The 27,962-nt window shown below is 36.0% G+C and overlaps 1 pseudogene; it reads left to right on the forward strand.

The window, feature by feature from the left end:
• Positions 1–23,713, forward strand: part of LOC147913338 (nuclear transcription factor Y subunit gamma pseudogene) — a 161,087-nt pseudogene extending 137,374 nt beyond the window's left edge.
• Positions 23,714–27,962: the final 4,249 nt, after the last annotated feature.

The following is a 27,962-nucleotide window of genomic DNA, read 5'->3' on the forward strand; positions in this document are numbered from 1 at the left end:
CACCTGCCTGTTAGTCCCTTAGTAGCCGTCGGGGTTATCAGATCGACTGTCGAGGTATCGCAGTGCTTGTGTTCAAGAGATCTTTATTTTACTTCATAATGGCCCAAAGTGCAAGAACAGCAACACCGACAATTCAGATATGCCAAAGAGAAGCCTTAAAATGCTTCCTTTAAGTGAAAAGGTGAAAGTTCTTGACTTAATATGGAAAGAAAAAAAATCATATGCTGAGGTTGCTAAGATCTATGGTAACTTTTATTACAGTATATTGTTTTAATTGTTCTATTTTGTTATTAGTTATTGTCGTTAATCTCTTACTGTGCCTAGTTTATAAATTAAACTTTATCATAGGTAGGTATGTATAGAAAAAAAAAGTATATATAAGGCTCAGTACTATCCAGGGTTCCAGGCATCCACTGGGGGGCCTTGGAGTATATCCCCCACAGATAAGAGGGAACTGTTATATGGTAAATTAGTGCCTCAGAAAAAGCGTCATATATTTTAAGGAAGAAAAAAAGGCCTATTAAGAGTTTTTCAGAATCTTCTGAGAGATTATTTGTGGAAAGAAACCAGTTTTTATGCAGAGAATACTTTATTATAATAAAGGAAATTAAGCCAATGGAAGGGGTATAAAAGGGGACCAAGAAAAAATTGATAATAGGTTCAATTTTGGAACAAAATGCAGTCCAGCCTGGTAACAGAAGATGAACCATGGTGAATGTTCAGGGGTCTTCAGCTTTTAGGATTTTAAGATACATTTGATGGTTATACTGATTTACAAAGTCACATAAGTCATTATTAGAATAGACTGATGTTTCATTTATTCCACTAGATTCTATTGGTTAGAATATTCTGTAAAATGGGTAAGAAAAGGCAAAGCTTAATCATTCATTCATTCATTTAGAAAATATTTATTCAACACCTACTCATTGCAAAGCCCTATTCAGGACCCTAACATACATCAGTAAATAAAACAAAGTCCCCTTCCTCACAGAGTTTACATTCTGTTGGGTGTGATAACTAGTAAACAAAAAAAAACACATAAATAACTAAAAGCTATGAAGAAAAAATAAAGCGAGGCAAGGACGGCATGATGAAGGGTGTATTTGCTACTTCTAATAGTCAAGGAAGATCCTACAGTTAAGCTGACATTTGAACTGCGATCTAAATGCAGAGACATCCATCTGGGGAAGAGTATTCCAGGAAAGGAATCAGCAGGTCCAAGTTCCTGAGGCAGGAGTGCTCCTGACATCTTTGAGGAATGGCAGGAAGGTCATGTGCCTGGAGTGCAAGGGCCAGGGGCCAGACGTGGAGGAGAAGATGTAAGTGTTAAGTAAGGTCAGAGACCTGGAGTGAGGGCCGGGCTCTTGTGGGCTATCATAAGGAATTTTTGTTTTATTCTGAATTAGGTTGGAAGTTATTAGTGAATTTTCAAGATCACTTATTGGAGTAGGACATTATTGGAGGATCAGAAGAGTGGCATGATCTGACTCATCTTCTGAAAGGATCAGCCAGGCTGCTGTTGGAGAATAGACTGTAGGGCAGCAGTGTAGATGATGGGAAGCTAGTAACAAGGTTAGCTGATGGTCAGCTATGCTAGGGTCAGTCAAAGTGATGAGAAGTGTTGGATTCCAGAAATACACTTAAAAGATATTGACAGAATTGGGTGAAGGATGTGTCCAAACAAGCTAGGAGAACTGTGTGAAAAGGAAAAATGCTTCTGGAAAATGCAACTCTCAGGCAGATAAACAAAGCTTTCTAATTTGTAATACAGAATTTGTATTTGTAATACAGAAATGAGATGTGTAAGTTTGTATGCAATTTTGGTGAAAATACTATGCATAAATAACCAGAATATAAAAAGATGTCTAACAGGTAACACTGCCCTGAGTTGAATAAGCTGGCTCCAAAAATAATGAGCCTCCACTCCCATCATTAAAATTTTCAGGACAGAGACCACATGTATCCTTCTGCAAAAGGTGTTTCAGAGGGCTGCCTGTATTATCACATGAGGGATTATACTGCTTGGTGTTTTTATGCTTTTCATCCCAATAGAGAAAAAATTAGAAGGAATGAATACACAATGGAAAAACTTCAAAGCAATGAAAGATCAATCTTATTTTCATGTAATCCTTGTTTCAAAATATTCTTCAATACCATAAACTTCAGTGAAATATATGTCAGTTCCTCCACTGATGCATGAATACACCCACAGCAGATTGTACATAGAAAACTAGGGTTAACAAATGGAGAATGGTTTCATTGTCTGCGATAGCATTCCCTGATTGGAAACAGTCCCTTGGGAATTCATTACTAAAGATAAGTCCCACCCCTTGAAACTGTGGCTGCCCTCTCCCCTTAAAACTGCAGCCGCCCTCACTCGTGATTATCAGACAAGACATTGCTGGTGGATCTATTTGTTCTACTCTGCTTGAGACCAACACAGGTGATTAACCAGGTAAAACTCTTACTTTTACTTTTGTATTTAATGTCACATATAACAATATATATATGCATTATTATGTGAGAGATTTGCATGTTAAAGCGTTTCTGAAAATGTAGTCATAAGACTGTACTCAAGAAATGAAGTTCTATAAATAGAGAAAAATGCCTGTGATTAAATATACATTAAAAAAAATCCTTGAGATGCTTACTGTCCCTTTCTGACATTAATTGAAATTGTATTCATCTAAAAATATGTAATGTTTTTTCATGGAAGTACAAATTTTTAACAATAATTGATAACTGCAATGCTCTGGCATATAATTGTTTGGAAAGATGATTTCTGCTATATAGTTCGAAGTGAAAATACTTGTTCAGTTTAAAGTAGATAGTACTATTTGAGATTTGCATTTTCATTTTTGTTTCCATCTTCATTATTTTATTGAATAATTTTGGTACAGATATCATAAGAGTATCATTGCCTTTTGAAATAATGTTTATGTAAGTTTATAGTTATTTTGATTATAAAAAATAATTTTTTAGTGTTCCTTTTATCATAAACTTTTCCATACAATTTGATCAAAATCTATTAAATAAATCATTTACCTCTTCTGATAATTAACTAATGTACCAAATAGTTCCAAGCAACCCCAGAGAAACATATTACCAAGGTTATGTTGTCTAAAGACATAGCTTTTTTAAAATTCAGAGCTACTTAGTAAACAACTCTACAAATGAAATGATTGGTTGCCTTGAAGTTGAGAGTTAATTGAATGAACAGACAGCATATTCTTCCTAACAGCAACTTATAACACTAATGGATAAGCTAATATTTTATTCCCTAAAGTAATTGCACAGTCACCCTTAATTTAAAATCACTTGCATTTACTCAGTTGGTTGTTTTCAAACAGGGCAAAGGTCCTAAACATTTACACTAGGGAGATTTAAATTGTCAATATGATGTAGAGGGTGGGTCCTTTCAGGATAAGTAATTAAAATTTACCATGCATCTTTTTTTTATGTTATGTTGAATAAGTTATCTATTATAGTTTGCAAGAAAGGTAATATTACTACAAGCTAATCTTATAAAACCCTAATTATGATCTTATTACTTCTCTGTTGATTCAATGACTTTTCTGTTTCCACATTATGTAGGAAATTCTGATATAATATTAAAGAAAAAATTTAGGGATTCTCATTAATCAAACTCTATCTAGATTAGAGAATTGTATATATTAATTACTGTTTCAATACTGCCAAGACTCATAATCCAATGAATGATGTTAGAAACATTGCATAGAAATGGATGACAGTGAAACTCAGCATCCTAATGTCTGGATGAGAAAAACCAAGCTCATATTTCTGTAAGTGTTTCTATGCACAAGAATTAATTATTACAAGTTAAATATTAGTCTGCATGATTTAATGTTTGTTATTACAATTTGCACAGCAAGATAATTTTCTGAGTTTTATTAAACAAAACTTCTAATTCTCTGAACAATTTATTCATTATCTTAAATTTAATTATTTTAATATTTAGCATGTTCACTTTATGTTATAGTAACAGCTGTGTTATCTAAGGTTTTGTCACCTAAAAACCTTAAGAAATCTTAATTTCTGGTATCTTATAATAAGTCTTCAACCTCGCAAAAAGACCTGTGCCTTAAAATTCGGTTGTATTATCAACACCTGAGGAAATGGTCTAATGATCAATAGAAAATTATATTAGCTACAGATGCTTTTATCTAAACAAATTTAAAAAATAAAGGAGAATACAAAGTCCTTCCCTCAAAACCATCACAGAATTGTAAAGTATAGAAAGCCAAAATTCTGGGAAATAGTAGGAATTTGAAAAGTTCATTTCATTTTATTTTATTTTTGTTTGTTCAGTAGCCTAGAAATGCCTTTATTTTGCCATAACTTTAAAAAAAAATCTATGAGTAATTTTGAACATATGCAAAAACAGAGCAGTGTAATGAATTTGGAGGTACCCAGGACCAAGCATAACATTTAACACATATGACCATTCTTGCTTCATACACGGCTCCTTTAATTTGTCCTCGTTCCCGTGTTATTTTGAAGTCACTCCTAGACAGCATGTCATTTCATCAGTTATTTCAGTATGCTTCTCTAAAAATAAGCTGTCTTCTTTAAAATACTACAATACTATGATCACAGTTTAAAAAATAAACATCCTTAATATCACCAAATAAATAGTAAGTGTATAACTATCCTGTAGTCTCCTAAGTGTCACTTCTTTACATTTATTTAAATCAGGGACCAAATAAAGCTCATACATGGCCACTGATTGATTTTCTTTTTTTTGGATTTTCTTCTTTTGATCTACAAATATTCCTTCTATCTCTTTTTTTCTTTGCTGTTGTTTGTTGAAAAACCCTGGATTTTCCCAGTGTGGATCTTGCTGATTATGGTACCATGGTGTAGTTTAACACGTTTCTCTGCCTTCTGTAATTTTTATAAGTTGGTATTTGGGGTTAAAGAACTGCTGAGACTCAGGTTCTATCTGTTGGCCGGGAGCTCCAGACTTGGCCTTGTGTGCTTAACCTTTGGTTGTTTTCTTTTCTGTGATGTCAGCAGCCCTTGGTGCCCAATGGCGTATATTTTAATTTGAAATTTAAAAACATGGAGTTAATTCTGAAAAATAGTGGGCACATTGAGTATACTTGGAAAAACAACCCAAAATGAAATATGAATATTACTTCTGGGTTACTTGGCTAGCAAAATCACCAAAGCACGTTGTTTTCTTATATATGACTGCAGTTTCTAGAACTTGAAATTATACATAGTAAAAATTAAATTTCTCAGATTTCTTAGAAAATGCACACTCAATTTGTTCCTCTGTTCTCTTTCCTCTGTGTTCATATTTCTTTGCCCAACTACACTGACTCTTCATTGGACACTTAGCCAAGTTATCCAAGTCGTCGTCTCATATACCAGCTTTATAGTGTTAGCCTGATTATTCTAAGAAGTACTTCCCTATGACAACTTAGTTATAGCAGTGGTATTTCCAGGAATCAAAAATAGGGCACATAGCCTTAAAAATAATATATGTCCCATTTCTAGCAATCTGATAATATGGTGCACATGTATTTCTTTAAAAATTCTATTATTTATGAGATCAAATGGACAGAATATTTTAATGATACTTTTCTCAGACAGGAACTTATGCATTAAAGTGTAAGATAGCATCTGCTTATTGGAAGACGGGCATTTGAGCTCAAGAGCTAATTAGAAGCTGATTACTGGAACTAAAATGTGAGAAGCCATACCTGGAGCAAGGCTAACCTATTGGTGAATGGCCGAGCGTTGTATTAGAACTGCTTGATGCTGCCACACCTAGAATAACATGAAAGACAAGGGTAGGCCTTCAGGAGGGCTTCACATGACTTTATCTTAAGAAATTGGATGACAGTAGAGACCCATTTTTAAAAGTGTGTTAGACTAAAAATAAACGAATATGTATTTTTTAGAAAGTACTGAACAAGCAAAGAATGAAATACAACTTAAATTGGGAAAATATCCACGATGATTTTGTAAGATGAGTATTACATATAAAATGGTGTACTCCATTTGGACTGGTAGTTTAATGATTTTACACTGTAAATAGGCAAATAAATGCAAATAAAGACCCTGATCAGCTGATGCTTATAAAGGTATATGTATACAATATGAAAGTAAAATTAATGGGGAGGAACTTCATTGTGAATGTTGTTTATGTCAATCCCATTATTTTTTGCTACAATAAGTTTACTTTGCGTGAAAAAGAACTCTTCAACTACCTAAGATTTTGAAAGGCATAAAAATAAAAGGAAATCTCTACTGGGAATAAAAGCAATCGTGTACAGGAATACTATGGCGTATTTTTATATTGCCACTTTTCCTTTATTTCAACTATGTCTAAACTACCTTCTGATTGGACTGAAGATGACTGCCTGAGGATTGTGCTAGTAATTGATAGAAAATGCAAAGTTTCTTTGATGTTGAGTTATTTTAAAATTTCCTTGGACCCTCCAGTTGTAGCTAATTTTCTGGGGTTCAGATAACATGAATACTATGTATTTCTTTTAGTGGAAATATTGACTACTGAGACTCATTGAGACATTTTAATTACTTTAGGTCTTAATTTCCCCTAGGAATTCCTTAATTCGTTTCCCCTTACTTAGGATTTCAATCACTGAATTCTACATAACCCATGCCTGAAGAGAGTTTGTAAATTAAATAAAAGGTTATCAGAGAAACAGGTATGTCTCCTTGCAGTGCACTTACTTAAATACAAATCCATTAAGAAATAACTGAGAATTACATAATGTGGGGCCCTTTATAGTCTGAATTTTTGGCACAACTCCTAAAAGAAGAGAAGCGTGTTTTCTACTACCTTCTAATGACAAAGTTTAGGGTTTTTGAGATACTACCATCTGCATCACTTACTCCGAGTAATAAAACTAAGTAGTGTCTCGGATTCAGGGAAGGATCATTTGAGAATAGTGAACTGGTGAGGATGCTCAGATTGTCCAATAGGGCCATACCTCATACAAACTGATACACACATAGTAAGTCTGAGATTTGTTTTCCTTTCTCAACTATACGTTTTACTTGTTATATAAGGACTTTTATAATACTTTTCCTTTCTTCAGATTTGTCCTGGCTATTCAAGGACCTTTGCATTTCACAATTTAGAATCAGCTTGTCAATTTCTACCAAAAGAAGAGAGATTTTTATTGAGAGGAAATTCATATATAAATTTAGGTAGAATTGACATTACAATATTGAGTCTTCCAATCCATGTACTTGGTATATGTGTATATTTATTTAGATCTTTGTTAATGTCTCTCAATAATGTTTTATAATTTTCTGGGTAAAAGACTTCTACAACTTCTGTAGTTTATTCTTAGATATTTATGTTCTTGGCTAATCCTTTGTTCCTGCCTTCTTCATCAGTATTTGGTAATAAAATTATAATAAGAAGAAGAAGTTAAGATGCTCTCCAACTTTTTGTCATCTGTAGTATTTTGACTAAAATAAAAATGTTAGAAAGAATCACCTGAGCCTAGCTTCTCTTTTAATGATAAACAATTAACAAAAATTTTCCCATAGGTCTTAATTTGTATAGGTTTTCTCCTTCTATTCAAATCACTTTTAGTAATTTATTAGTATTCTAGAACATTACCCATTTTATCTGAATGTACACAATTATTGACGTGAGACTGACATAATGATCTTTATAATTCTTTAACCTTTCCTGCTATTGTGAATATATCTGCTTTATAATTTCTAATGTCATATATTTTTCTTTTCTTTCTTTGTGTCTTAATAACACCTGACGGGTATTTTTATTATCGATCTTGCTATAGAAACAGACTTTTTCAATCAGTAGGTTTGTTCGTTTTCTAATTCACAATTTTCAAGTTTCATCAGTGTTCATTTTATTATTTATTTTTTTTGGTGAGGAAGATCAGCCCTGAGCTAAAATCCATGCTAATCCTCCTCTTTTTGCTGAGGAAGACCGGCTCTGAGCTAACATCTATTGCCAATCCTCCTCCTTTTTTCTTTTTCCCCCAAAGCCCCAGTAGATAGTTGTATGCCATAGTTGCACATCCTTCTAGTTGCTGTATCTGGGATGCTGCCCCAGCACGGCCAGAGAAGCAGTGTGTCAGTGCATGCCCGGGATCCAAACCTGGGCCACCAGTAGCGGAGTGCCGGCACTTAACCGCTAAGCCACGGGGCCGGCCCTCATCAGTGTTAATTTCTTTCTTTTGCCTTATTTTTTTGTACTTAAGTTAAATGTTTAGTTTGATGTATTTCTAATTATATTTCAGTTACAGAAACAATTAAGGTTATAATTTTCCTTAGAGTATAACTATAGACATAAATAATTTTTACATTTATATTCTATACAGGATTTCATATTTTCCTATTCAGAACAATTAAAATGTTAGTTCTGGGATTACAATGTTCCCAATGGTGAAAAAAAAATTATTTCTTAATTATTTTTTAAAATTTTAGCTCATTCATGTAATGAGGCAAGGTTGATGTCAGAATATGTCCTAGGAAGTTGATTTGGAGTTGATTTGTCCTATTCTATGTCCACCATATAAACTGATTTGTCTATTACTGATTATTAAAGCAAAGTAACTAAAGTCATAATGCAATAGTAATAAATTTTACTTTGAGTCATTTAAAGAAAAATCCAGTGTGTACAAATGTAAATGTGTTAATATCAGCTTATAAACTGAAGTAAAAGAAAGATAACTACTGTGGGGAAATTTTACTATATTTTCAGGTTCATAAGAGATAGTATACTAAAATAGTAGATTAATTTTAAAAGGGATATTAGGAATCATTTATCAGTCACTTCTAGATCTTATTTAGCCCAGAAATTCTCTATTCCAAGAAAATACTTGTTGGGTATGTAAATAATAAAAGTCACCAAAGCAGACCCACTCCACGTGGGCTCAGCAGAGATGCGGAGGGATCCACTTGTCCAGTTCTTCTCTCTGCCTGCTCAGCACAGGGCAGCCCCTGAAACAGCTCTGATTAGCAGCCTGCACCAAACACTGCTCCTATGTATTTACAAAATGACATGAATGGAAAAACAGTGAAATTTTAGTTCGATTTCACTTTCTTTGTCATACCTCTCTGAATTCTTTTTTACTTAACATTTTAATAGTTCTAATTATACTTAAAAATCTGAATGAACAATTCAAAAACTCTAGAAAAGATGCTTCTTATTGGGTGACAAAATTGAAGCCCAGTGGGATTTATTTAGACAAAATGCAGTTGACTACTAGTGGCAGAGCAAAATTAGTAATCAGACTTTGATACCTCTTTTATTTTTCTATATAAACTTCTTTAATTCCCAATAATGTATGCAAGTCTGCATTCCACACAAAGGTGGCTAAATTTGGTTGTCTCTTGGCTCTCTTATTCTATATATGATGCAATCTCAAATCTTGCGTGTAGCAATTCAAGTTAAAAATAGATCAGAATGTGTCTACAAGATTTTTTTTTAATCAGTCCTTTGTGCAGTTATGAAATGTATTTTGAGTGGGGACCTGCAAGAAAGCGAGATGTTGACTTTGAATGAAAATATCCTTATTAAATATAAATACACTTTATATATCACATAGTATCATTTGTTAGAACCTGGTCATTGCCTCTTATGTTTGTGCATACTACAATTCCAGTCAAGCTTTTATCCTCCATCACACACACACACACATACACACACACACACAATGATCTTTATCCTATTGTATATATATAAAATAAATGTTGCTTATTTTAATTTAACTAAAAAGAGTAAAATCTAAATTTATCGATATGCTGAGAAGTATAGCCCAATAAATGGGATGTGGTTTAAGAAACATTTTTTACTAGTTTTAATGGTATTAAAGCTGATTCAAGTGGCCAAAATTAGCAGTCTTAACAAAAATTGGATGATTAATTGTCATAAGAAATAAGAGAAGCAAAGCAGATGGCCCAGTCACTTCTTATGTCATTTCTCTCATTTGAAAATTGTCCAACGTCAGCTATAATAAAAACTTGAGATATAAGCTGAAAATGCATCCATCTTTCATTTGAATCTTTTTCCAAATTGTGTGGCTAATCTGTTTCAGAACGTTAAAATAATAACAATAAATTTGATACGAACTTTTGGCTCCAATAGTGCAAGTGTAATAGCATTAAATATACGGCCAATAAAAGTCCAAGTGAGCATAGTAAGATAAAAATCTAAATTTTCCTTGTCCTTGTTGGACTTTTTAATGAGGAACAAGATGGCACCATTATTCTAATCTCCCCTTCAAGCATTGAAGAAAGAGAATTGAAAATAAGAGAGTGTATCTTCATCACAATAATTTAGAGTTCAGAGTATGAAAGCATGCTTCTGACCCGTACCCCACCCCCACACTGGGTACACAGGCATTTAACACCATAGGACAATTATATGATTTTAAAATAATTACCTCTCTCAAGATTTACATTACTAAGACACTGACTATGAGAAGTGTTTGGTAAGAATTTCTTGAGCTTGAACTTCTTAGCACAACCATGGTTTGTGTGAAGTGTTATATGTGATTATTTTTGGTTCCTTGAAGCCAGAGTTTTGGAAGCAGTCTGGAGGTTGCTAGGAAAATATATAAAGGAAGTAAAACTTTCATTTGAAAGACTTTCATATGTATCCCAATCAGCATCCCTGCTCTCCTTTCTGCCTCCTTTCTAAGCTCACATGCTGTCATTCAAAGCACAGGTGCCCCTCAAAATCCCAGTGCTGCTCCTCTGTTAATGCCTAGGAGTTAAAGTGTTATCTTTTCCATGAAAACATCTACATTTAACAAAGACCTCTAGGGATCTGATTATCAAAATGCTTGAGCAGGATTGGGAAAGTTCCACAGAACTTCTGTGGCAGAACTTGAAATAAGAGATGCTCGGAGCTGAAGGTTGTTTCTTTAAGGTGTTGTGAGCCACAGCAGTAGAGGAACTCTGCCAAGAAAGGCCACCCTTCTGTCCTCAAACTGTCTCCAACCTCACCATCCTACTACTTCCAAAGAACAAAGTAATAATGAAATAGAAAGTCACATTTGAGAGGTTCCTAATGTCTTCTCTTCTCTACAAAGAACTAAGCTTTGCACTGAAGCAGACACCCAATAACTGACTATAAGATGTGATCCTACTGGATTTAATTTATTCGTCATTTTAACTCTCTCCACATGGCTTTGCCATTTTCATCTCAAAAGGATATATCCAAAGTGGGCCATTAGCTATAGGTATATTAAAAATTATTTAATTCAGGGAATTATTGAACTCATCAGGTACACTTCTAGAAGACGTATGCATAAATACATGTAGGGATTGTGTATGTTAAAGGAAGAGACTTCTTAATATCTTATTTTTCTAGATAATTTTTATGTGATATATTTAGAAACAAAAATTCCGGTGCCATAATGTGCAGTCATTATGGGTTTCCCACAAGATTTATTGAAACCACTTTATTTAAATTGATTTAACATTTCAGTTTACAGAAAAAAAATGTGCCCTTCTATTTAAAGATCTTCTTTAAGATATTGTAATACAATAAACCACAGGCAATTTTTGGCACTGTGTTAACGATACGTACTTTCACAATTAGTAATCGTTCTCTACTTGAGAGTATGTTTGTGTTTAAATATGTATCTCTAGTAGTTACCAGCATATCTTTCACCCAGATTTCTTTAACTCAACAAGAGTCAAAGCTGTTCAACAAATTTAGGGTATGCTTCTTACTTTTTTCCTCAATTGCTTTTTTGATGATTGTAAAATATCTTTGAAGACTTCAAGATTAAAGATAAATTTTAATATTTATTTGATATTCATTTCATTCAGGGCCAGTATATTCAAATGCCAAAAGTAGGATATTTTGATGAACTTCTCTTTGTCAAAAATGCAAACGCAAAAATGACTTTTGAGATATTTAAAGACATGTTATTTCTCTTTACCTAATTGTTATTTCCATTATTCTAAGATGCTATATTCACTGTTGTTGGTTTAATAGTTAATATATTTTCATGAAAATGGATATATTTATAATAGAACAGTCAGGAGACTCGTCACCTGACATCTAGAACACTACTCTCATTCAAAAAGAACATACTTGTGATTTTTATTAGCAAAAAAATTTAAAAGTAACTAAATGTGCCTTTGATTTGGGAAAAGGGGCTGGAAGCATCTCTATCATTTCCTTCTCAATGGTCTTAATGCTTGTGACTGTGCAAAACAATAATGAGTATAATTTCACAAATCACCTTTAGTCATCCCAGTCAGATTCTCTACATGTCTGAAGAGAAAAATGGTGTCTGTGATTCAAACTATCCCATTTTTTCAAGCAAATAAAGATATCTATGAGAAATATATAAAACTCACAATAAAATGGGAATCAAAGATTGAGAGTCAATCAATTGTCAAATCTGAGAGGAGCTTCCACCATCTATGAGACCAACTGAAAGGGACAGTGAAATAAATTGTTAGCCGATAGATGCTTTGTATGAAATTTTAAAATAAAATAAAAGCAATCTGAAGTTAGGTCACTGCTCTTAACTTGCTTGGAAACCTTCTGCAATCATCTCTATATTGCAAGTTTATGTCTTGAAGGTAGTCAGAATATTGTTTTGAATAGACAACAATATGAGAGGTAAAGACATTGGGTTTAGAATAAAAAGAAATGTATAATGCACAATTAAAATGAGGGTTATAGACACTAAGGGGAAGACTTCTGCAGAAAATTGAAGACTTGATATGAAGCATAGATTTGTGAAATTCTCTCAGAATGCAGGCAAATAGATGAAAGTAACATGGAAGAATCTGATAAAATGTTAGGATAGATAGTAGTGATAGAAGGAAGGCATTAGATTGTTCCTAAAAAATAAATGAAAACAATTACCATAGAATCAACAATTACAGAAAACTCTTCTAAACTGAATAGAGTGCTACATGGGCCAAATTGAAAGGTCTTACATTGTCCTAGGCAAAATCAACAAAAGAGGCCTTTACTTCACAAGGCCATGAGGTTTTGGTTTGTTTAAATCAGGCAGTCTTATATTTGGGCTTTATGTTTATTTTTATTCAAGTTTTATTATTATCATGTGGTGAGTAGATCTTTATATGAGTATTTTCTTTCAATTTCTTGGTCTGTGCTTTGTCACAAAATTATAGTTTTACCCTGATGTACAACAATGTAACCATTATGAGCACACCCACGTGGATGAAGTTCTTTGCCCACACGCAGCCTTCCCTCAAGGATGTGCACAAATGATTTCTTAATTAATTTTTACTGTATCACTTCTGAGTGTAACTAGTAACAATATATCTTCTTTTTTAAATTAAATTTTCAAACCAGGTTAGTCCCATGGTAACTCACTTTAAGGTACCAATTCTGTATCAGTCAGGAGGTGATCTATAATACTCTAATAATAAACCACCCCGTAAAGTAAGTGACCTAAAACAACAAAGATTTGTTTCTCATTCGAGGCAGGTATCTATTGTTCTCTTTTACATTGGCCCATGCAAATGGGATGATCACAGTTTCAGGGGGGCTAAGAATTGCAGTCCTACCACATGCCCAGAAGGAGAAGTGGAAATATTTGGTGGACAGAGCAAATGGCTGCCCACATGTTCCCAGCTGAATTCAAGCAGTTAAATTCTCTGATGCTCCTAAAGTTGGTGTGCTGAAAAAAACAATTAAAAAAAAAAAACACAACTGAAGAATTTAAGCATTTGGAATTAGGGATGCCAGATTCCCTCTCCAAAACACCTCCTCTTGGCCTGCTTCTAACAAAATTGATGATGGCTCTTATTAAAAACCACATCCAACTGGAACACAGATTGGCTGAGGTGCACTGGGGAATACTGCAGTGCAAATTGAGAAGGTATTTAAGCAGCCAGGCTACCTCAGACCATGATATCTTATTCATACACTGAAGCTAAATCCCTTAAACAGAAATAAAAGAGAACTAGCACTAAGACTTGGAATATTTGGGGGAAAAAAGGGAGGGGGACATGAGGGTGTGACCCTGTTTAAAGAGCATGACTCAATAAGATTTCTGGGATTAATTAAAAGCAACAGATTCAAATAGAATAGTTGGGAGGCTAACATGACCAAACTTGGTTAACAGAGATTAATCACTGCTTAGCTACAAAAAAAAAAAAAAAAAAAAAATCCTAAGGCTCACAAAACTGCACCAAAAAGAAGCTATTGGCTCAGACAGTAGGGTCTCCTGATGCCCCTCTTACGGGTAGGATGCAGGACACTGAATGAGGGAAATCCTCTCAGTGGGAAGAACCTTGGCAGCAAGATTGGCTGACCAAGATTCACTCCATAGTTTCAACAAATGTCTGCTCAGTTACCAAAACACATTCCAGATGAATTAAAGAGCTAGTTTTTTTTTTTTTTTTTTTAAGAATACATAAAAAAATGAGAGAAATACATTGGTCAATGTTTAGTAGATTTTGGATGGACACTTAAAGCAAAAAAAAAAAAGCAATGCATTATATAGTACATTAAAAAATCAATAGATTTGACTACGAAAAATGAAGGAAATATCAAAATATAAATGAAACAAAGAAAAGATAAATAGGGGGAATTCAAGCATAACAAACAGTCTGTGTCTCTGATGTATGGAAAGTTTTTACAGTTCAATATGTCATAAATAGAACAAAAAATAGGGAGAGGAAGCAGAATCTAAAAGTCATTCCAAAAGTCAATAAATATAGGACCTTTTGCCCCATATAGCTACTCTTTTTCATCTACTTACTCTGTCTCCTTGCTCTGCTTGGCTTCTACCTATCAGATTGCCCAGGGGCCTTACCCTTGGCCTCTTTATCAACAGGTGACCTCACCCGATGCTAAGGCTTTAATCTCCATATGTTAATAAATCAGTATCTGATCTCTACTCACAAACTCAAAATATGTATATCCAACTGCTGATTTTAAATTTCCACAATAATATCCAAAAGGTACACTGAACTTAACGGGGTCAAACAGAACCCTACATTTCTTGCCCTGTTCCATAAATCTAATCCTCCCTTAGTTTTCTCCATCTCACCACCATCCATCTCTAGTTGTCCAAGTCAAAAGCTGTTTATTACCATGAGTCCACTTTCTCTCAATTCTCATATCCGATATATCCGTAAATTCTATCAGTTATACTTCCAAAATGTATCCCAAAACTTTCAAGTCTTTCTTATTTCATTAACAACCAAGTCCAAGCCACCATCATCTCTAGCCTAGATTCCAGCAAGAATCTCCTAATGGCTCTTCCTCTTTGCAATAAAACAATGAGGGTGATCATTAAAAAAAAAATGTATATCAGATTATTTTAGTTCTTTCTTTAATACCTTCCTAGGCCCAGGGTTCGCCAGTTCAGATCCTGGGCGTGAACCTCTGCACCACTCATCAAGCCATGCTGAGGTGGCGTCCCACATAGAGGAAGTAGAAGGATGTACAACTATGACATACAACTATCTACTGGGGCTTTGGGGAGAAAAAAGGATAAAGGAGGAAGATTGGCAACAAATGTTAGCTCAGGGCCAATCTTCCTCAAAAACAAAAACAAAAAAAAACCTAGCTCCTTACCATTACTTAGAAACCCCACATGATATGACCAGACCCTTTTTCTCTAATCTCATGTGATATAAATTTTCCTTCATCCATTATGCTCAGCCGTAATGACCTCTGAATTCCTTTAACCATGCCTGGGAGGGTTATGATGATGAAAATATTGGCAAAATTTGTAAAAAGTATTGAAAAGTATAAAACCTTTTGATTTGATAATTCCTTTCCTGGGAATATCTGCTTTGGAAGAAAGCATAATTAGATTTATATTTTCATGTAAATGTTGAGTGTAGCATTTTTTATTATGTTGATAGAATGAAAACAAATGAAATATTCTATGGATGGTGAAACAGTAAATAAATTATGGCACATTTAAATAGTGAAAGTATGCAGAAGCTATTTAAAATTAATGCAATATTGAAAGAAAGAAAACAAATACAAACAAAAGCAAGTCATTGGACAGTGCTCTTTGTTGGAAATATAGAGCCTACTCTGGCTATTTTAATCAGAAAAAATATAGGCTAAAGAATATTTTGGAGCTCTCAGAGTCTTTTGGAAGGCTAGAAAGTAAAATCCTAAAACTAAATAGCCAAATCCATTGCCCAGCCACACCATGAGGGCTTTTCCAGAGAAAACACCAGTGTCCATCTCCCCTCAGCACCTGAAATGCTCAGGGTTGGATCCTCACCATCACCATGTCCAAAGAACAGCTGCTTCTGCTACCATGATTATCAGAATATTGATTACTGCATACGTGACCACCTCCTCACTCTACCTACTTCTAAATACAAATCTCATGCTAGGGATTCAATCTGGTGTAACCTAGGTGACATGTCTGTTCTATAGCTGCAAAGGAGACTGGGAAGGTGAGTTTTATAACTTCTACGTTGGAAAGGCAGGACTTTGAGAAATTGCTAGAATGTAGGAAAGATATTCAAAGATGCTAACAGACCACAAATGAAAAATATCCTTAACATTGTGTATACAGGATTGGTGTCAATGTAGAAAAAATATATGCATAGAAAAAAATGAGAGGGAAAATAAAACAAAACAAAACAATAACATATATACATATTGATATCTTAATTTTAAGAACATTAGATTTCTTTATCCAAAATGTTGTGGTTTTCCATAATGTTTTAAAATAATACATGTTCATTGTTGAAATTTTGAAAAGAACATAAATGTACAAAGCAAAATATTAAAGTAATCCTATTATATGCAGACAGCGATTGTTAATACATTTGGTGTAGTTCGTCATCTTTATCAAAATCACTATGTTTATACATATATTTTTAGAATTTAGGTTAAAGTGTATTTAATTCTTTTATCCTTATTTTTAAAATATTTCCTTTCACCATTCATATTTTAATGTTCTCTAAAAGTGAAAAAATATATTTATACATATCTGATAGAAAAAAGATAACTGATCCCATGGGTAAATGAAAAGCTCCTTATGTCTATGAGAAAAAAATAGAACATTCCATATAGAACTGGGCAAAAAGGAAATGAAAACAACAAATCACAAGATAAGAAACATGCAAATAGCTAATCAACATGAAAAAAATCCTCAAGGTCACAAAAATAAAATAAGTGCAAATTAAAAATGATTCTCCATGATCCAATAGTTGGGCTTCTGAGCAGCACAAAATCAACTCAACCCAAGTCAGCCTTCACCTGAACTTCACTTTCAACGAGCCCATGCAGTCTATCCAACATAGTGCCTCTCTCGAAGCTGTCAGAAAGTTCTCCTCAGCTTTTCCCAGAAGAAATGGAGAATCATTGCCTCTGACTGTTGTAACAGTAGATGTTGCTCCATTAAATCCTCCCGAGCATTCTTAGAAAGATTTGGTTTTGTTTTTTGTTTTTCAATTCGCTTTTTCTGTAATTATGTGAAATACAAAAATCTCCATTCTGTTATAACTTTAAAAAAGCAGGCACTAGCATCTGGGCTAAGAATGGTTAAGTTTTATAAGCTAACAACAGCCTGTTGTTTAGACAGATGAAGGATAGCCTAATGAAGAATATGGATCATGTGGTTAAAATACAAAGAAAAACTTGGCAAGGATTGGCTTTGGTATTTGACTTCTCACTGTGCACTAGCAACCCATAATTGTTATCAGATTCTGTTTTATGTTGAGTGGATATAGTCCAGAACTGTGAAAAATATCTTCTCCTACAGGAATGTGAGGGCCATCTGACTCCCTCTGTCACCTGGTTCACTGCCCTAGGGTAATCTAGTTTGTTAGACAGGTGACCCTCTCCTTTCTCACTTATTTCAAAACTACGTGCTTGGTCACAAATCAAAAGAAGTTCCCTAAATGTAGAGCAAAAGAGTAGCCATGACCTCTCCCAGCCCCCATACTTCTCCTAGTCTAATAAATACCATTTAACCATGAATCCCAAGTCTGTATCTTTCGTCTTTGTGAAAACAGCTGCTGAGATAGTCAAGTAGCCATAATTTTTGAATCATCTTATATTGAGCCAAAAGTTCAAGGTAAATGGTACCAAGATTTTTATGTGAACTTTTGTTTAATACTGTTTCTGTCATTTTTATGGAATACACTTTAATTTTATTGCTTTATTATCCAGTAGAAATGAGTGTTTTAAATATGCTATACTCAAAGGCTATATTTTTCTGTAGTGGAGTGAATTTATATTTAATGGTCTTATGTTGGATGAACACAGCAATTACAATTTTTGACTGCCTCCAAAATTTTATCTTGGCCTCTGCTCTTTTCCTCTGGCTCTTAACTGCTGTGGAGGAAATATGTTCACCTAGGTGTCATACACCAAATTCAAAAGAATGATTTCCTCCTCATTCTACCAAACCCCTCTCTTTCCTGGATTCTCTCTCTCAGGTAATCCACACAGTAGCTTAAGGTAAATATCATGCTTGATACCTTTTTCTGTCTTTTAATCAATTCCCCAAGGTTAATCCACTTTATTATCCCCAATCTTTTCCCATTTTTCATCTATTTCCTCTACCGTTACCTAATTTCAGACCCTCAGAATTCATCAGTTGAGTTAGAACAATGAATCTTTGCAAATTGGAACCTTCGTAATTGGAAGAACTGGAATTTGAAACAAAGACTTTTAAAACCTGGGCTCTTAATCCTTGTCGAAAACTAAAGTAGAACCTATGTAATAAAAGTCAAAGATTTTGGATTTTAGTCTATACGCAATGGGAGAGATGTTACCAAAGCAGTTTTAAAGAGTAACCTGGAATTATTATGTAGAATGTATTGATATAAAAGCATATTGTAGTCAGAGAAAGAGTAAGAAAGTTATAGAAATTGGGGCATGACATGATAAGGGTCTAGCTACCATATTTTTGGTTGGGAGATTTAAAGAAAAAGATGAATTAGAGAGTAAATTACTGACAGAAACTTGAAAGAATAGCTAAAACATTATTTTTGTTGTCTGTTCTATTCAAATATCAACATATAATAAACTTCATTTTTACTTCCCAGGTAAATAGGATCTACTGATTAAAGTGCCAGCATCGTAATTAACAGCATCGCCTAATTTCAAATATAAATTAAATGTCACATCACTCATCGAAAGCAAATTCTATTTGTGATGTTCAAAGGTTTAGTTTTATGTTTGAAAACACACCAATGCTTTGGATTCTATAAAGCTCTTCAAAGAAAAAGAGAATCATACATGTCTCTTCCACATTTATCATTTTGTTCAGCAGAGTTTTGTTTGGAAAATGTCTGTGATACCCAAAAAACAAAGTTCCAGATGGAGGAGGTGAAAATAGACATATGTTCCAGCTGTTTTTAATCTCTTTTTTTTTTTTGGCTGTGGTTAAAATGAAAATACACCCTTTAAAAGACAGAATCGTCACTCTCTTCAAATGTGAGGGATTTGTACAGTGGCCACACACAAAATTTTGTGTCTTTTAATAAGAGTTGCATCTGTGCATGTACATGCTTGTGGTATATATGTGCATGCATCTTTGGGTGTGCATGTGTGAGTGTGTGTGTATGAACAACTTCCCCGAGTAGATCTTGTCCTATAGGTGAAATGGCTCCTACGTGTATTTCCAACTCTGCTAGAGATGCATTACATAAAATCCTAAGTTTAGAAAATTCCTCTGTGTATTATCATATTGAGGTACCTGAAGTAGGTGGTTCTTACTTAGTTTGGGCAGATTTCTGGTACCTTAGAGTGACCAAAAGTAGGTAAGGAACACTTACAGAATGCCACCTTAACAAGTCTTACTTGACCACAATCTCCAGGCACCGCCAACTCAACATATCCCTGTGGTGATGGAACTGTTCTCCACTGTATCAGTGTCAACATTCTGTTGAGATATTGTACTGTAGATTTGCAAGCTGTTATGAGAGAAACTGGGTCAATGAGACATAGGATCTCTCTGTATTATTTCTTAGAACTGTAAGTGAACCTACAATTATCTCAAAATAACAAGTTTCATTGTTAAAAACTCAATCAGTGCAATTATTATGCTTTCCCCCAAGAGAACAAACTTCTTTTATCTTTAACATCTGCCGCCAACACTGGCGTGTACCTGATGGGAACAGAGGCGTCACCTTTTGCTCTTCTCGACCACCCCCTCATTTAATCAGTCATCGGGTCCTGCTGATTTGCTTCCTGTTTCTAGAAACCATCTATCTCTTCCTCTCTTCCTCTTTCCCACTGCTGGCGCCATGTTGCACAGCCTTATTATCTCTTTCCTTGATTAACGAAACAGCCTCCAAATTGGTCTTCCTGCCTCAAGTCTTATCATCCCAAAACAGTAGTACTAAATGTAGTTGCATATTACACTCTCTTGGGAAGATTTTTAAAAATACTACTGCCAGATCTCCGATCCATGACAATTAAATCAGGATATGTAGAAGGAAGTCCCGGGCATTGATATATTTTGAAAGCTTCTCAGATAATTCTAATGTGCAGCCATGGTTGAAAATCATTACCTTGAATATCTATCTTCAACTAAGATTCTAGAATGATTTAACTAAAATGAAATTCTGGGTATTTTATTCGTCTGCTTTACCACCCCCTCTGTTATGGTTTGAATTGTGTTCCCTCCAAAATTTATATGTTGAGGTCCTAACCCCTAGTACCTCAGAATGTGACCTTACTTGGAGATAAGGTCTTTAAAGAGGTAGTCAGGTTAAAATGAGATCATTGGGGTGGGCCCTAATCCAATATGACTGGCGTCCTTATAAAAAGGGAAAATTTGGACACAGACATGCACATGGAGAGAATGCAATGTGAACATGAAGGCAGTGATTGGGGTGATGTTTCTATAAGCCAAGAAACACTGAAAATCATCAGCAAATCACCAGAAAGTAGGCAAGAGGCGTGGAAGACATTCTCTCTCACAGCCCTCAGAAGAAACCAACCCTGCCAACACTTTTATTTCTGACTTCTAGCCTCTAGAACTGTGAGACAATAAGTTTCTGTTGTTTAAGCCACCCAGTTTGTGGTACTTTGTTATGGCAGCCCTAGCAAAAAATGCACCTTCACAAATTACAAAGCAAAATTTAAGCTTATTAAGGTGGATATTCTATGATTTGCCCTATGCCAATGTCTCCATTCTCATATCTTCATTCTTTTCACTCCAGAATTACATCCTTGAACACTTTGCTCAGATAGTATATTCTCTTGGATAAATTTCCTTAAAAATGCCATGTTCTCTGATTATATAGCCATGCATCGCTTAATAATGGGGATATGTTCTGAGAAATGCATCATTAGGTGATTTCGTCATTGTGTAAACATCATAGAGTGTACTTACACAAACCTAGAAGGTATAGCCTACTACACAGCTAGGCTATGTGGTACTAATCTTACGGGACCACTGTCGTATATTTGGTTTGTCGTTATCCAGCACGTGACTGTACTCAGAATATATTTATCACTGTACTGACCACATTGTATTAGTTTACATATTTGAGTTTTTTTGTTTGTTTGTTTGTTTTTTGAGGAAGATTGGCCGTGCACTAACATATGTTGCCAAACTTCCTCTTTTTCTGTTTTCTCCCCAAAGCCCCAGTATATAGTTGTATATCATAGTTGTAGAGTTGCAGTTCTTCCATGTGGGATGCCACCACAGCTTGGCTGGATGAGCGGTGTGTAGGTCTGTGCCCAAGAGCAGAACTGGCAAAGCCCAGGCTGCTGAAGTGGAACGCGGGAACTTAACCACTCCGCCACTGGGCCAGCCCCTGCTTATATTTTCGTGTTCTAAAAAGACTTTAAATTCCTTGAAGGCAGTGTCATGTCTTATTCCTTAAATTCCTAGTATTTACAAAATAATAAGTCCTCCTTAAATTTTTATTGATGAATAAATGAATTCTTTTATACAGAGTACTGCATTAGTTTGGGTCCATTGAGAAGCAGGGGCTAACATGGGATTGCAGGCACAAGAGATTTATTAAGAGAGGGAGAGCAATGGAAGGTGAGGAAAACCTTTAGACTACAATGCAGTTTGAAACCTCTAGAAGGAGTAAGAGAAGGAAGGAAGATTGGGTAGGAAGAGTCTTGGTCTGTGCACACTTCCAACAACTTTGGGGTCAAACCAATGGAGCGTCCTTGAGCCACAGTTACCCTTGGGAAGATTCCCACATCTCACTTCAATGGGCCTGCCTCTTACCCCAGCTAAGTTAAGGTATAGATACCTGCAGCAGTTGTAATTCTCTCACTGGGGGTGCTTGCACCCATAAAGCATGACTTCTGCCTGCCTGCAGGCCAGATCTTCACGCTATGCTATTCTGTCATATGTTTTTATTGTCTCAAACTATGGCAGTGATCCAAGGAATTCATATAGGGTCCCAGTTTCAAGGAGATTCCAGTGGGGTAAAACAAAAATGAAAGAGATAATTTAGAAATTAAACATGAAATAAGATGATTTAAAAACCCATTAAGGGAAATAACCATGGGCATCAGGTGGAAAGTAATTGATGGGAAGGAAGAATTAATTTATATAGGGTGATCCAAAAGATCTCTGAGTTGACAGTATTGGGGATGAACTACGGATAATGAGAAGAAGTCAGAGAATAGCAATTAAATGTGTCCTGAAAGCAGGGGTGGGAAATTCTGTTACTTTGAGAAAAATCTGTGCTGGGAGCAGATTTGGTGACAAAGTGATCAATACAAGAAGAGATAAAAGAGATTTACATCTGCCACCTCGGCTTTGCCCCACTCTTGTTTTGTCCCCTCCCTCTGCCTGACCTGGCCTCCACATTGCCCAACACCTCAGAAGTTCCAGGGTCACTCATCAGCCTTCCTGAACTCCTTGACAAAAGGAGGACGTTGTGGTTCCAGCAGCAGTGATGCCCAGCAAGGTCCATAATACCGGTCTTGGGCCAGGGAAGAAGTCCAGAATTTAACAATGAAAGATACCTGGGTACAGGTAACAATGAAAGATATCTGTTTGAAGATGTGGAGATGAGCAGTGAGAAGATCCTGTGCTCTTTGCTAAGAAGGCCAAAATTTTATCTGAGGATCTCCCAGAGGAAAACAAGTGCCAAAAGTCTATAGATGAGTGATACTGCCATGGCAATTACAAAATATGATCAGCTGACCTTTTTCAATGACACTATTCCAAGAGATGATTGAAATTGCCAGTGCGTCAGGAGCAGGTGCATCAGTGTGCGTCCTGCTGAGCCCATCCAGTACTAGTCCACCCTGGCTCAGCAGTCCGCTCTTGTCCAGGGCCAGGAGCAAGACCAGCAGACCACCAGCTCCATGACCACCACCCAGCTCAGGCAGATCCTCATAATGTGGAATCAGTGGGGCCAGACCATACTTGGGAAGCTGCAGGTTGGATCAGATCAGCAGATCATGTTGTCCAGATCCAGCCACAGGACCAAGCCCAGCAAGCCCAGAGTGGTCCTGCACAGACCATGCAACTGATGCAGTAGAACAGTATCAACACAGGAAAGATCCCACATGTGCTGCAGATCTGCTGTCCTAGCTGGTATAGGCACTCAGACCCTTTCCACTAATGCTCAACCAAATGCACAGACCACAATCCAAGCAGGACAGCAGTAGTTCAGCCAGCTCACAGATAGACAGCAGCTCTCCTGGATCCAGCAAGTCACCATGATCGCTGGCCAAGATCCCACTCAGTGCATGGTCACCCAATCAGCCATCCAGCCCTTCCAAGGACAAGCTCCTGGGGTGATCGGCCACTGATGACCTGTGCTGACAAATTCAAGGACACTTGATGCAATGTTTACCATACATACAGCCTCAGACATTGAGCGCTGTCTCCTGTCCCAAAGGAACCAACCAAACTCAGAGCCACTGACTCTCTAACAGAAGGATGCAATATTTCTCACTTCTTTTTTTCCCTAAAGAATCAATATTTTGCTAAAGAGTTAATAAGTTTATCTGTGTGGCCAATACTGTGAAATGAAAATACGAAATATCATATGTATAGTGGTGTCTTGAAGAGAGTGGTTGTAGAAATGTTTCTTCTGTTTTGTTTTGGTTTTGTCTCATCACCACCTCATTATAGGAGAAAATCTCTCCAGGGGTGTGCATTACTGTATCCTGACTTTTGGAAAACTTGCTGCCCTAGAGCTCTGTGAGATAAACTCCAGAGGCTACAGAAATATTCCCGCATTTAAGAGAGAAATTTATTCTCCAGGAACAGTGGATGGGTTTTTACCCCCTAAACCTTTCTCTCCCAGGGATTGTATGTGACTAGAACTTTGTGCATCTGTCCTACCTCCTTCACTCGCACACACACACGCACAGAGTTTTTATTTTATTTTTAAATGCATTAAAATTTTTTCTAGGTGACTTGACTGCTGGTACTCCCAATTGCATGAAATACAATAAATCTCTTTTTAGATAAGAAGACAAAACTAAAAATAAAGAAGAAGATGAGAAATGAGGGGGAGCTCAAAAAAGGAGGTTTGGCATTTCTCTGCTCATAGCGCAAAGCTCGGTAACTCCAGTTAAACTCCTAAAAATTGTTTGGTAAGCTGAGGACTTCTGCATGTCTCACACTGTCAAGAAGAAGCAATTGACCCTGTCCACGTGCACAATGTTAAAACAAGCCCAATACCTTTTAGGCCTTTTTGATCTGGAAGCAAAATATTCCTCATTTACAAATTTTACTTATGCCTATTTATGCTGTTATTCACAATCTGGCCCATCTTGAGTTGGGGCCCCTACAACAAAGCGTTCTAGAATCTCCAAATTGCAATACAACAGTCACTCTCATTAGTGTTCCCTCTCCCTGCCCCTAGAGAATCATTCACTGTAGAGGCTTTTGTAACTTCCTCTCATACTTCCTGAAATCTCTGGACCACCCATGGTGACCTTAAGTTGCCCATGGATTTCTGATGTGAGAAACTGCCTTTCCTCAGTTCCACGCTATACACCATTAGAGTGGCAACTGCTGACTGCACACTGAGCTCTCCTGGAAACAGAGGTTCTCACAGGCTCTGAGCCTGTGAAGCTCAATACCTTTCCATGAGTCCCAAGGCAGCATTCTACAAGCTCAGCACAGCCACCAGAGCCTCCTTGTTGAGACAGAAATGTCACCTACAGGACAGAGCTAAGTCCAGGCCCTCTGGAGTATCCCCTCTACAGAAGAGAGTGGCTCCTTCTGTCCTCGGTCCCTTGCCCTTGGCTACCTGGGGAGCCCTTTGGGATCAAAGGAGTGAAGAGCAACAGGAATATACACTTTATAGACAGCATCAAAACTATTTGTGATGGAGCCTACTAGAGGGCTCCTGCTTTTCATTCATTAATCCAGACATCCTTGATAAAGAATGGGATCCAATCAATGGTCAACAAAATTAGCTAAACTTTAGGCAGTCATCTTACCCTGGCCAACAATTGTCTCCATCTGTGCATTTTTACAGACTACTGGACCACTGCCAATGGGCTAGTCATCTGGTTCCGCCAATGGCAGCAACAGTAGTTACTCATCCAAGGTTTCCTTCTTTGGGGAAAATGACTATGAGAATCCCTTGCCAAATAGATACTGAAAATATAAATCAAGGTTACACATATCTCTGTACATATTCAAACCATACTATCCACTTTGGAGTTCCAGATATTGTTGAGTGACCATTTCACTTCTAAAAATACACAATGCTGGGCTCTTGAATAAGGTGTTCAATGGAACTTTCACCACCCTTACCTGTCTCAGGCTACAAGCCTCATGGAACACCATTATGTCATACTTAAGCAAGTTAAAATTTAATTAAATGAAATGGCGTATTTCCATCATCAGTCAAACATCAGGGGTGAATTATAATAAAGAATCTGATTCCATTTTTGATGTTTGACAGTCCCGCCCTTCTGCCAAACAGTTGGGCCAGCTGATAAGAAAGCCCAGATGCTCCCTTTTTTGGTCCCGGCAGGAAGTTCAAACCATGGGAGCCTCAGTCCATAGGTGGGAATCCACACCTCAGCCCCACGCCCTAATTACAATAAAAGCCATACCAGTCTCCTTTCCTCTCTCTCAATCCATTTTAGGATCTGCTTGGGAGTCTGCCCTATGCCCCCCAGAAGCCCTCATTATGTGAGTAAGAAACCTTTTCATACCCTCTCAGGCATCGCATGGGGTCATCAGTCTTGACATCCAAAGCAAATTTTGGGTGGGAGGACCACAACATACTTTCTCCTGAACCTCAATTAATACTGCAACAAACAGCGGGCTCATCAAAACTAGGCCTTAGGATTATTTGAGCCACCCTGATAGAATTTTGCAATTTTCACTGTCATTTGAGTCTACTGCAAATTGGAAAACTTCTGAATTCTCTATTCCAAAGAATAGAGAGTAGAAGCCGAGACTAGACCGAGAATAGAAGTTCAGCTATCTTTTCCTTTTCTGTTTCTCAAATTAACTATTTGTGTATGTATTTTTCATCTGTCAATTCCAGACAAAATTCGGGGAAAGCCCACACCCACGTAGAGCCACAATTCCTATTTCTTTGCAACCTGTTTAGCTATGTTACTACAGAAACAACTAAGTTACTATATTAGGCTTCATCATGAAATAAACGAACATGTTTAAAATTGGAGGTATTCTGAGCTGGATGTCCCAAACATTGCTAAACAGTTCTGAGATTGGAATTTGAATGACTCAGATGTTCAGGACTGAACTTTCTTTTCTCTCAATCTGGCACATTACTTAACTTCTGTTTCAAGGATTTCATTATTATAATGTTTTTTAAATGCATAGATTTGTTTCAGAATTTTTTAAATTAAAAATCTAGATGAAAAAACATAAACTGAATAGATGCATATTTATGTAATTTGTATACTATAATTATATAAATTACATATTTGTATAATCCTGTACCAACTTGCTGGATACAGTTTTAGTGCATTGGGGATATGTGGTTTCTTAGTTTCTGATCTGATGGACTTTCCTTTTCAGCTGTACTGGAATCTCTTGGGTGCAACTATAAAGAGTTTGGAGAAAGGATATTCATTCCTTTTGAATTTATTCAGAGGCAATAAAAAATGATGTTCAAGTTTTGGCATCAAGAATTTTACCCCATTTCAAAATCACAGAAATTCATGACTTATCTTTAAAATTAACAACTCAGATGAATTTTTTCTATCTGAAAATGTGGATTCCAGAGAAATGTTTTTATATTAATTCTTTAAAATGAATACTGTATTAGTCGCATACTTTCTGGAAAGATGTCTTATCAAAAAACATTTCACTCATTTGCCACTGAGAAAATGTACGTATACACATGATAAAAGGAAATCCAGCCCATGGAGAAAAAAGAGAGAAGAATTACAGAAAACAGTTACACAAAGGCAAAACATTGACAGAAAAGAGTATGCTAGCAGATTATTTTCTTCTTTTGGTGCAAAAGACATATTAAATCTCATTGTTTGGATGCACTTATTTTTTCATCCACAAAACTTCTGTTGAGCACCATCATGTGCAAGGCACTGTGCTAAGCACCATAGATGTGATGTAAGATAGAGTCTCTACCCTTGAGTTGCTCACAATCAAGTCAGGAAGAAAAGTATATTAATTAAGACACAAGTGTTATAATATCAATTTATATACATGTCTTAGGAGCATACAGGCTACAGCCTTTAATTCTGATTAGTTAGTGTTTAAGGGTAAAGGGATGAGTACAAAGAAGGTGAGGTTTTAGCCTAGGTTAAAGTGTAGACCAAACCACACGATCATCTCAACTGATACAGAAAAGCCTTTGACAAAATCCAACATCCTTTTATGATTAAAAAAAAAAATTCAGTTAATGAAGAATAGAAGAGAACTTCCTCAACATGGAAAAGGCCATATATGAAAAACCCACAATTAACATTATATTCAATAGTGAAAGATTGAAAGCTCTTCCCCTAAGACCAGGAACCAGACACAGATGCCTGCTTTCATCTACCTTCTAAGTACTAGAAGTTAGAGCCAGGACAATTAGGCAAGGCGAAAAAA

Source organism: Ceratotherium simum, chromosome 28 (assembly GCF_057802395.1).
Source record: "Ceratotherium simum simum isolate JZ-2026a chromosome 28, ASM5780239v1, whole genome shotgun sequence".
Lineage (NCBI taxonomy): Eukaryota > Metazoa > Chordata > Mammalia > Perissodactyla > Rhinocerotidae > Ceratotherium > Ceratotherium simum.